Consider the following 11,528-nt stretch of genomic DNA (forward strand, 5'->3'; position numbering starts at 1 on the left):
TTCTCGATACATCTAAAACTTGAGTTTGTGGCAAATATGGCCTTAGCTATTTGTTTGTCAATAAGATGTTTTTCCCCTGCTGAAGTTCGCCTAACGAAATTGGACATTGAGGACATTGAGCTTTCACGTTTCTTTCTCTTGGAAGCCGACTCGGTAGTTGTTTGCGTGTAGGATGATGGAGATTCTGGAGGTGAGTTGGAGCTTGTCGAGGGAAATGTAAAGGTGGATGAAGCACTCCCAGTCTCAAAAAAGTTGGGCGGAAGATCGATGTTTGCATTTGTTGTTGTGCCTTGTTTGTTTTGTTGCCTCTTACAAACGTCATGGTGTGCCTTGAGTCTTTGTACTATGCCTTGAATCTTTCTTACACTGTTTGCAAGTTGCTCTGCATCCTGACTTATTAGAAGAGGTGGTTTTGATGTAAAACTGCCAAATACTGTCTTCTTTTCTTCCAGCCATTGCGTTCTTTTCAAACTGACTTTTCATTATTACACAAACACAAAAAATCTACACACTTATTGAATAGGTTCAACTTAGCTTGAATCTTCTCGGCAACAATTGCAATGACTAAAACAGCTAATTAAGCGGATTTATCAATTGATTTAATAAAAAATAAATAAATCAGTGATTTTTTATTTTTTTAATAAAAATCAATGTTTGCCCAACACTGGTTCTCTTCAACCTCATACATGTTTGCAACCAAACCTTGACCACTCTTTGTCTATGAAAGGTGGATCTTTCTCTATTCTCTAAATCGCTAGTTGAAATCGCGAATTGCTCAGATATTCGCAACTGTTTGCCAGGGTTTAATGCAGGAGTGAGCAGGATTCATCAATGTGTGCGTCGATTGTCGATCTCTGTTGGGGTTAGAACTTTTGCTGGAAAGACCACCTTTTCAAGTGGTTCTTGGGACTGTTTAGGTACGTTCCACGGCCATCGGGCAAAGAATTTTTAAAATGTTGCGACCCTCAAGATAAAAATGTGAATCGTTGCGTGTTTTTTGGATAACTGCGTCAAGGAGGGCGCAGCTGCAGACATTGTGACATGACATTGACAACAGTTTGACATTGACGCAGAAAACGAGGCTGTCGGCGCCCAATCAGCTGGCAGGCGGCCCAAATGACGGAGATGGTCGCAGTCTCGTTTAATGCGATTTGATTTGACAGTAATCCGGTTATCGAGTCCGCCACCCCACGGCGCCATTCAATTATATTAAATAGCATATGCCTATCGTGCCGATCCACTTGGCATCCTTCGGGACCGGGAGCGCGCTCAATCAATTTATAAATAATTATTATTCTAATTTATTTACTCGTCCCCTCCGGCGCCCCGATAGGCCCGGCTTGGTGACCGGCTCCCCTTTTGTTGTCTTTGCTGATTTGGCCCCATGATGATGATGATGGTGAACGGAAGGAGCCGATCGCGACTTCTCCTTTACTTTTGGGTGCATTCGGCTCCCCATGCCAAGCGACCGGCCACCCCCTAATTCCGATCCCCTCGGGCGTGCTCTAATAAAATGCACGTTTAATAGTGTAAATTGAATTGCAAAATCAAGGCTATGACTCGATGATGAGGACCGACAGTGGTGACCTCAAATCCCTGCTAAGGGCTGATTCCCACACCCCCCGACTTGTCAGTCGACTTTGGGCCCGAAAGGGGGACGCGAACCCCAAGGGAAACCGACGCTCCGCTCTCGCCTGTTTACATCCTATCGCATACTTATAATGCGACAGTTGATGAGCGCGGCAATATGCTTCGGCGATATTTAATCGCACCCCCTGGCCGCAAGGGCTCGTTTAATAACTGCTGCCTGACTAAATCCGACGAAACGCTTGCTGCTGGGGTTTTTCTTCGCTTTTACCCGACAACTGCGCATGTAGATAGCAAAAATTCTAAAAAAAATTGACCACAGACTGCAAGAGTCTAAAGAGGCTCTTACTTCCCCTAAAGGAAAACTAGGACAGTTCGAGTACGACACTGGGGCATATCAAACGCCGGCAACACCGCGTTTTTCTGCCTAAACCAGTCGCTTTTATTTGTCTGAAAGTTTTCTTCCGCAGGGAGGACATTATTTACTATGACTTTCCGCAATCATCATCAGGCAATTTTTGACATATTTTCAAAATTCCATCTGATTTACGAGGTTTTTTATTCAGAAACTAATCAAGGAACAGAGTTGCTGATCATTTATAGAGAAAAGTCCGCTTTATAGCCTGAAGGTACAATTTTTAGTCACCTTTAGATAATTTTCCAGAATTTTTCTAAGTTGCATGAGGTTTCCGCCGATGTTGAGCTGGTCGTAGTTTGACATTTATTTGCTGGAAAACTTGCAGATTTAGATAATTACTTTTGAATCTCGTTTGTGAGGAAAAGGGTGCTTTATAAGCAAAAAACGTCTCGAATTTCAGTCACCGTCAGGCAATTTTTAAGAATTTGTCAAAATAACGTCTGGTTTTTGTGGTGGGTTTTGCCGGCCGGAGTTTAAATTGATTTTCTATGTAGCTTGTATAGCCAGAAAGGAAATTTTGGATTTGGATGGACATTTTTCCATATGGGTCTTTGCCTCAGAAGGAAACATTTCCAAAAAAAAATGTTTTTTTTTTTGTTGAGTTTAGGTTGCATTAGTTCGTGAGTCAATTCGAATTTCGGTTGATTATTAATTTTTAGTTCAATACAAATATTCAGCCTTTGCATCCAAGCCCAATCCGCTGGATGCTGACCCTACTGGATTTCGAAGCTGTTCGCTTTTCGAATGATGGTTTGGATGCAAGAAAATGATTTTAACTGTCTGACTTCTAGTTCAACATCCCCCAGACATTTTTGGGCGTCGCCTATATTTGCCTGAAAGCTTTCTTTAGAAGTTTTTTCAAATAAATCGGGGATTTTTGTCGAAGTAAACGCAGCCAATTTGACATAGTTTTTCCATATCGAAAGGCCACAGAAGAAAAAATGTGAGTTTGTGACTGAATGTAGGGTAATTTTTTTCGAAAACCAATCTTTTTTGGCAACAAATGTTGCTTTGATGTGCGCGACTGATCAAAAGTTATGCACTGAGTTTTTCTCAAAAGTCTCATTATGAATAGTTTTGAGAAAATGCCCAAAACGTAATTTTCAACAAACGCAAATATCTGTAAACTAAAAACCGATCGCGATATTCCATTAGCGCCACTGGACTGAAGGCCTCAATCTACATTTAAAAAGTTGTTTTTGTGTCCCTTTTTCACGCAATTACGTAGTAAACGAGCTTCTGGTGATTTGTTGCTTTTGAGTCCGATTCTGGAGACAAAGTTTCCATATGGAAAGTCCACCAACGCGAAAATTTTCAGAAAACATTTGTGGCTACATTGGCATATCCGTACATTCAAGTAAAAAATCAAATTGGACATGGGAAATTTCGGAAATATTTTACCTCTACAGTAGGTAGGTACTGAAAAACTCTAATTCAGGGCGATTTGATATACAATTCCATAAGTGTCTTCAAACCAGTAAATAGTGGATCTCAAAGTTGTTTCCTACTCCGGTTGGGATGCAAAAAATCTTGCCAACTCCCCGATTTCCAGTTTATTGGTGCACAGCTTCGACATCCAGTAGCTTCTAACGCATTTCTTAGGTGGCTGGCGAGCAGCAAAAGTTTCGGTCTGGCCCCAAGTTAGATTGTTTTATATTCCAGTTGGACGATTAGGAGGGCATGGGGGGAAGTCATCCCCACAGTAGAGCCGGAAAGCAGCGTATGTATATGCATGAGAGCTGCATTGAGGCCCGTTCCGCTCCATCGGCGACAGCGCCGCGACGCCGGAAGTCCATCTAATGTATCCGCAAGCGCTAGACTGGCCCCCCCGGCCTGTTTAGCGGGGGGTGCGACGGCAAAACTAATGCCACATTTTCGTTTTTTTCTTCCACTCACCAAACAACGCGAAACGTTTCGGTTGCCAACCGAAACTGGTCGTCTTCAGTAATGGCTATGTGGGGCTTTTTCGCCCCCAACTGTCCATGACTAATTGCTGGCCCAATTCATTGACTTTATGGCCTCGAGTCGTGTCTCTGGATATCTATGGGGGGCAATAAAAACGTCAGGCCGAGAGGCCCATCGGTCGTGTAATCTTATATCCGATGCTCGTAAAAGCCGATTTTTTACGAGTCGTCCTTCGCACTTTTCCTGCTGCTGGTCAATTGACCAACACAGATCCAGGGTTAGCGGGAAATTTCCTCGATTCTCGACCCTGTCCATTGCACGGCGGAACGTTTGTTTGGGGGCTTTTCTCAAAATATTTGCCTATTTTCAAAACAGGGGGTCTGGCAACGGACAAAAGCGTGGCAATCTTTTGTGGCGCGCTTTATTTGTTATCGGCGACTAATAATTGTAGCAACAGGTTGTCGCCGCATTGTCCGCATTACCATCATAATCATGTCATTCTTTTCGCTTACATTCATGGAATAAAGGGGCAGCTAAGGGATCGTTTCAGGTGGCATCTTTTATTATTGTTAGTGCACCGTTTGAATGCAATGGCTCAAATAGGCTCTTCGTTTCACACTTTAGTGTCTCATCAGGTACGATCACTTTCAGTTGAAAGTTAGTGTGACTGTAAATGTCGCAGCTGATGAATAATAAAATGTCGATAAAGCGGGACATGGTAGAGTCCGGTCGCATAAATCGGGGCCGAAATGCTGATTTCCTCAGTCCGGGAGCCCCAATATTGATTCCGGTGATGCATGGCCGGAAGCGATTAGTCCAATCGGTGCGCCGTATCGTCGATCGACCATAAAAATATTAGCGGTCAAGAATCCGGTCTTTAGGACGGCCGTTAGTGTCCGATGGACTGCGATTGAGGGGCGCTTCCCCGGCTCCCCCATCCATTCGAAGCCCACTTGAGGAACAGTTCAATGAGTCATATTCATTTGCGTGTAACTTTTAATAACCATCATCCAGAGCGCGGCGAAGGGTTAATTAATCCCTCTGCGAGCTGGCGGAGTTGTCATGGTCGCAAAATAATTGTCGCCACTTTGATACGGGGCCCATGTCGAATCGATTGTCGATTGTTCGGGAGGATTTTTTCGAAAAATATCCAGCCGGCCTTGAAGATGTGGCCGAGTCGGGCGCAAGCAAATGGGGAGTGTGCGACCGTTTAGGGCCAACCAACCCTCGCGACCTAAATGCCGACCAATCACTGCCTAGAACAAAAGAATACAGTCTGCGGTAAAAGTTGGCCAACTTGCGTCCCCCTGTTGCCGTTGATCGGCAACGGCCCTAAAAGGGCGCCCGCTCGCGTACACTCAGCTTCACAGCCATTTTTGCCTCGACGTTGCGAGAGGGTTTTTGGTTTTTCCAGATGCCGGGGGATTATTTACGCGCTTTCGGCGGAATGGGGGCCGCTGCGCAAGAAGCCGCCAGCTCGTCAAAGTGTTGTCTTTGTGCGATCGTTGCCGAAACTTTGTCAATTTGTCATTTTGCGCCCATCATAAATCATCAACAGCCTGCCTGCCTGCCTCTCCTGCCCGAAAAACCAACATGGAAATCCGAGACTAACTTTTCAAAGTGGGGGAAAAGTTGGTCTACTTTTAGAGCCAAAGGCCAAATCAAAGGCAAAAACCAAAGGCAATGCGTTTTTGCAATTGTGCACTTGTTGGCACCAAAACGTAGGCGATTTCTAAATCATTCAGTTCTTTTCCCTTCTGTGGTTTCGCTATCCGATAGTTAGTTTATACAAAACCTATTGCGCTTTTATAATTTTATATGGGGTGATTGGCTCAATTGATGTGACAAAATTCACAGGCTCTCGAGGCAAAAAATATTGCGTTTCCGGCAAGATTGTCTGATGTGAAAGTGAATACTTTATGCAGAAATGAATGCTGCGCAGCTAAATTTGCGTTAACTTTGGAACTGCAGAAATTCTGATTACTTTACGCCATGTGGTTTCTCTTTAATGCGTTATTGAGTCCCATTTGCTTTTTTTTGGTAGTCAGTGTTTTAAAATAAATCAAGAATCTTCGACAGATTTTCTGCAGGGCTGCCAATGAAGGCATACAAAATTTTTCTAAGTCCGACATGCTTCTGGTTGGACAAAAATCCAGTTTTTTGGATCTCAACACCAAAAGCTTAAAGACAAACCAAATAGCTCGAAACCGTTTTTGACTTTTTCGTCCATCTCTTTTATGTACAGGGTGATCTCAAAAAAATCAACTTTTTGGTCTTGTACTGATAACTGATACAGGGTGTCCCGAAGTTGTTGGACAACAATGATAGGGCGTACAGAGGTACAAAAATTTCGGATCTGGCTTCCTTATGGAATGACGGGTTTTCAAAGTGAAAAGTTTAAAAAAGAAACTTATTCTTAATTGTTACACCGTTTATTTTGCGTTCGTGAAATTTTTGTAACAAAAGAAGCTCATAGATACTTGTTATTCTGAGTTGGAAATTTATCCGAAATCTTGTCATTGCCCAGGTACGGTCAAAATTAACTTTTATTATGCGTACAAATTTACCGGCGTTGCCAAATTTGGGGATATGATCAAGCAGTGAGGTAGACCCATTTTTTTTCTTCGAAACGGGTATACTTAGCTTGTTTTTCTCGATATCTCTTACGGCTTTTGAGATAAAACACTTTTTGTAGTTTGTAGCGGCATCTTCAGAGACATTCGTAATACGGGGTTGCATGACAAAAGGCTCAAATCTGAATAACTCCCGAAATCTGTGATTCTCGAATATTTTCAACTAAGTGAAGTTTAATTTCAAATATTTCGTTCATTATTGCAACCCGGTATGCGCTGTATTGAATTTTTTTCATCAACAAGTCGACTGTGAGGTGTGATGTTTTAACTTCAAGATTATCTCCGCAAGACTGTAACGCACTCTGTAAATAAACGAGATGGGCAAAAAATTAATTAACATTTTTCGAGTTATCAGGTGTATCTTTAGGCGTATGATGTTAGAATGAGAAAAAACACGTTTTTTGTCCATGTGAGGGCATGTGGAACTTTCACCCGTTTTGCATTGTTTCCTTTGCCAGCCCGTAGAACTTTTATCTGAAGCAATAAATTCTTGCAAAACCACACTAACTAACGATTCAAACAGAAATAAAATCTCTCGCTGCTTAATGAAGAAATTTCTGCAAACTGGGTCTGTTAATGAAGTGGAAACAGAAACACGCGTTCGTCCTGGTGGCTCGACGGCTAATATTGCATCAGTACGTGCAATTGTTGAGGAAAGCCCAACCACATCAATTCGGCATAGATCTCAGGAAATTCGTGTTTCCACAACCACTATGCATCGAATTTTAGCAAAAGACTGGAATTTTCATGCGTACAAAGTTGAATTGGATCAAGAGCTAAAGCCGGCAGGCCATGGGCAACGAAGAGCCTTTGTTGATTGGATTTTGGAACAACGACAATTGGACGGTGATTTTTCAACGAAAATCATCTTTAATGACGAGGTCCGTTTTCATCTTTATGGCTTCGTTAATGGACAAAGTTGTCGCTTTTGGTCGCAATACGAAAACTTATTGGACGGATTTCGAATTGAGAATGTTCCATAATTGAACCAGAATATTCGAGTGTTTCCAAACGGCTAATAAAGCAAGTGATGCTCACATCACTGGCTTTATTCTTCTTTGAAAACACTCGAATATTCTGTTTCAATTATGGAACCTTTTTAATTCGAAATCCGTCCAACAAGTTTTTGTGTTGCATCCATTGAAAAATGCATTCAGAACACAGACATGCATTTAGGAGTAAACAAACGATTGCCTAAGGCAGAACTGAGCAACAGTGCGGACAAATTTCTGGTTGTGGAGTCAGAATGTGGAGAATGTTGATTTGTTGCGTATTTGCGGTAAAAAAAGCTAGCATTTTGAACTTCCGGACTGTTGACTTTGCGGACACGCTGTATAGAAACGCATGGTTGCCAGGTGTGGGCCAGGGTGTCGATTTCTTGCGACTGTTGGGCTGGAGACACAAAGGTTGCAAAGTAGGCGAACGATGCGCGTTTAGTTGGGAGAAAAAATGCGAGGAGAGACGAAATAATAAATCAAACGCGGAGCCAAGCTAATCTGTTCCCATCAGCATAAATCCAGCGAAGGCTGTGAGAGAGCGATGGCCGCCGCTGCCCGTCAACAGAGACGTACAAACGCGTTAATGATTGATCCAGTCAGTGCGGCGTATATAAGCGTAATAAGCGGCCGCGGCTGCATAATTTATTGGACCTGCATTCACGTCATCGCGTTATGGATGTGACTCCGAAAATTAATTTCGGTAGTTGTAAAAGATAAATTAATAATGGCGGTCCCGATGGATGGATGGATGGATGGAAGCGGCAGCAGCAGCAGCAGCAGCAGCAGCACCAGCATATCAGCCCGAGAAATGGACTGGAAGTATCAGGCGCGCGAGGGATGGTAATGAGCTTATTTCTTTCGCTTCTAATGGCCGTTAACGGTGAAAAATGTCCGCCGATTATCAGAGCCGCCTAATGGTTGTTCGCCTCCTTTTGCCCAACGAACGTTTAGCCGAAATTCCGCTCATTTATCCGGCCTCAATTCGAGATGGGAAAGCAATATGGGCAACTCCAATGGGCGGCAATTTGCGGCCCATTGTAATGTAAATAGATAAATAGTGACACCGGCCTTTTTCCGGTTCTTTTGTCGCGCGATCGAACACAAAGGCCCCCACTAATCGTAAGTAATAATTCGGAGTTTCGTTAAAACGCTACTTCCTTTTTACCATTTATTATGTTCTAATTGACCCACCGGTGGTGCGCTCTGTGACAACTCGGACTCTCGCTCATTCTCACAATAGGAAATTCTCCGATTTCTTTGTTGATTAACGATGGCGCACATCTCGACCCCGTAAATTTGACGTGTATCCCGCATATTTCGATTCCCGACCAAAAAAAAGCCTATGTAATAAAAATCCCCCGATTTATATCCGGGCATCGGCTAATTCATCACATTTTATGGGAATTATCATCCAACAGCAGGAATCTGTACCAAAAGCCCTCTTATTGAGAATCTGCCCCTGTTGCCAGTCTAGTGTATTTTTCGCTAGTTTCTTTCATCGCCTGTTGCTTTCTAGGTTGTTTCAAATATGTTTTCCTTTTCTAGTCATGAAGTGGACACCTTTGTCCATACGAAGCCAACGTTTCGCCCGCAGATCCGCAATCATCACGGCAAATTGGAGAGTTTTACGAGGTGCGTAATATTTGTCTTGAATAGGCTACTTGCACATTTAGGGTTCCGCTGCGAATAGTAGCCGATTCATTAAGAAAATGGGCTGAGGTTCTTGGATCCTGGCAATTTTTTGCTTTCGCCGTTCAATTCGGGAGAGTTTTAGTTCCCAGCTGCTCTGGACGTGGACCAGAGTGAGGGCGCGTGGAAGTGGAAAGAGCTCAGAGCATTTTCCATTTCCACAGCTCAAACTCGTCCTCAAGGCGAGGAGCACGGCCACATTTTTGCCGAGAACCTCTTCTCCATGGTATTTGATGGAGGTAAATTCTTCGGGGAATTTTAACTTCCAGCCGGTCTGGACGTGGACCAGGGTGAGGGCGCGTGGAATTGGAAGAACCCTGAACCATTTCAATATCCACAGCCCAAACTCGTCCTCATCCAGAGCTTTAGTGGGGGGAGAACACGAGGCATTTTTGCCTCAAGTTCGGACCGAGATGGGGGCCGTTTTCTCCTTTAAGGTAGGAGGAATTTGCCACACCTGGAGGGGACGGTCTGTTCGTGACGTAATCAACCACAGTGAACACGCGGAAGTTTTTGGGATTTGTATTTTTTTGGAAGAAATAAAAAACCGTTTTAAGCAAATGAGTTTTATTTCAATAAACGACAAAAAACGTTTCAACGTATATACGTTGACCGATATTTAGCACAAAATCACAGGTCTGAAAAATTGGGCGGATGGTCCATCTGGGGCTGAATTGACGCTACCGCGAGACTCGAAGAGGCTCCCCTGACAAGGCGAAGTCAAACTCCTCAACTCCTCTTTCAAACTCCTCAACTCCTCTTTACGGAGAGTCGAAAAGTCTCCCCTGCGGAACCGACCTCCACCTCAACTCCTCCGGAGAGTCGAAGAGTCCGAGAGACCTCCGAGGCTCCCCTCCCAATGCGAAGTCCAACTCCTCAACTCCCTCAACTAACTCGATGCTACCGAGACGAGGAGTGCTGAAATCAACTCTAAGCAACGTCCTCGGTGTAGCATCAAAATGAGGGTTAGGAAATAAGGGTTTACTAATTAGGGACGCAGCTAAAAGGGTTTTTTCCATTGTGTCTCGAGGCAAGTGAAAAAACCCTTCCAGTACCCCAAACTGCTGCCCTCACGTCCGAACCCTCACCGATTGTTCAGGGAGGCTCGGAGCGGAAGAGAAGAGAAGCGTTTGCACTCACCTGAGAAATGTTCCYGAGAMGTATGAAGGTMCTCAGCCTCTTGGCGGTGCACTGAAACAAAGATACTTTTCCTCGTAAACTCGATACCATCCAGATGACAGTTGGAAAATGAGGGTTTACTATTTAGCGGCGTCCTGCTCCAGTCCCCAACTGTGCAACCTTCACGTTTGAACCCTCAGCGAGTCTTGAAAGAGGATGGAAACCTAAAAGAAGAGAAGCTAACTTTGCGCTCACCTGAGTAATTGAGCAGGAGGAGGAGAAGAAGAGTGTTRAGGSGCTTTTGGACTGCTGGACCACTGAAACAAACATACTTTTGGTGCGATAAAAATACTGGGTGACTGAACAGGAAGGGGGGCACCACTCAATCGACCCCCTGGAAGTGAATGTATGGAAGCGGGACGTTGCGTAATGGAAGAAAGGAGTCAGGAGTCGGTATCATTGTCGCGCCATCCTTCACTAAAAAGTATCATTAGTTACGGCAAGAAGTTGGACCCTCGTCTTGCCAAAAGGATTACTTTTCGCCGCCAGCCGAGAGATTGATATATCGGTGGAGGTGGTGGTGGTGGCGGCGGTCTAGGGAAATTTTCCAGTGCATGTGGGGGGAGGGCGGCTGCGCCCCCTTAAAACGTCCGACAGGAGAATAACGAGCGAACCACCCCCGGCCCGGCTGGACGCTGCTGTCGCTAATTGATAAAGTGCTGTTTATTCTAAGGGCTACATGCACTTCCAATCTAGTCGAGTGTGTTTACAGGGCTAAGTGGGGCCGCTTGGAAGATTACCTTTGTCACCAAACATGTTGGGAGAGAATCTAAGACTGGTCGAGTCGGGCACCGGACGGGAGCCTGCGCAGCAGTGCCGGCCGAGAAAATCCCTTTATAATTATCTGTCAGCCCAGGCAGTGATAAAGGTCTTAGGAGGCAAAAATGCGAACAGCATTTCATTTCAGGCAGCGGGAAAATTCCTTTTTCCCGGATCGGGGGTGACGGCTGCCTGGTGCGAGATACGCTCGGGTTTCACTTCATCCGGGGGGCAGGTTTCAAAAGACTCAAAATTACTTTCGGGATAAGAGGGATTAGGCCCGAACGCCGCTTGTTTCGTTCCGGCTGCTGTGGCGGCATTAGGCAGAGAGGCAGAGGCCGATGGGTGCCGATGCCGCCC

The 11,528-nt window shown here is 44.5% G+C and overlaps 1 long non-coding RNA gene across 1 annotated transcript; it reads right to left on the reverse strand.

Moving 5' to 3' along the window:
• Nucleotides 1–9,780: 9,780 nt before the first annotated feature.
• LOC125503695 lies at nt 9,781–10,932 on the reverse strand. Its single transcript, XR_007281021.1, has 2 exons — nt 10,605–10,932; nt 9,781–10,421 (listed from the first exon to the last, which is right to left on the reverse strand). It is a non-coding gene; the product is annotated as an uncharacterized LOC125503695 (long non-coding RNA).
• Nucleotides 10,933–11,528: the final 596 nt, after the last annotated feature.

Source organism: Dendroctonus ponderosae, unplaced genomic scaffold (assembly GCF_020466585.1).
Source record: "Dendroctonus ponderosae isolate FM_Combo_2020 unplaced genomic scaffold, Dpon_F_20191213v2 Dpon_F_20191213_237, whole genome shotgun sequence".
NCBI lineage: Eukaryota > Metazoa > Arthropoda > Insecta > Coleoptera > Curculionidae > Dendroctonus > Dendroctonus ponderosae.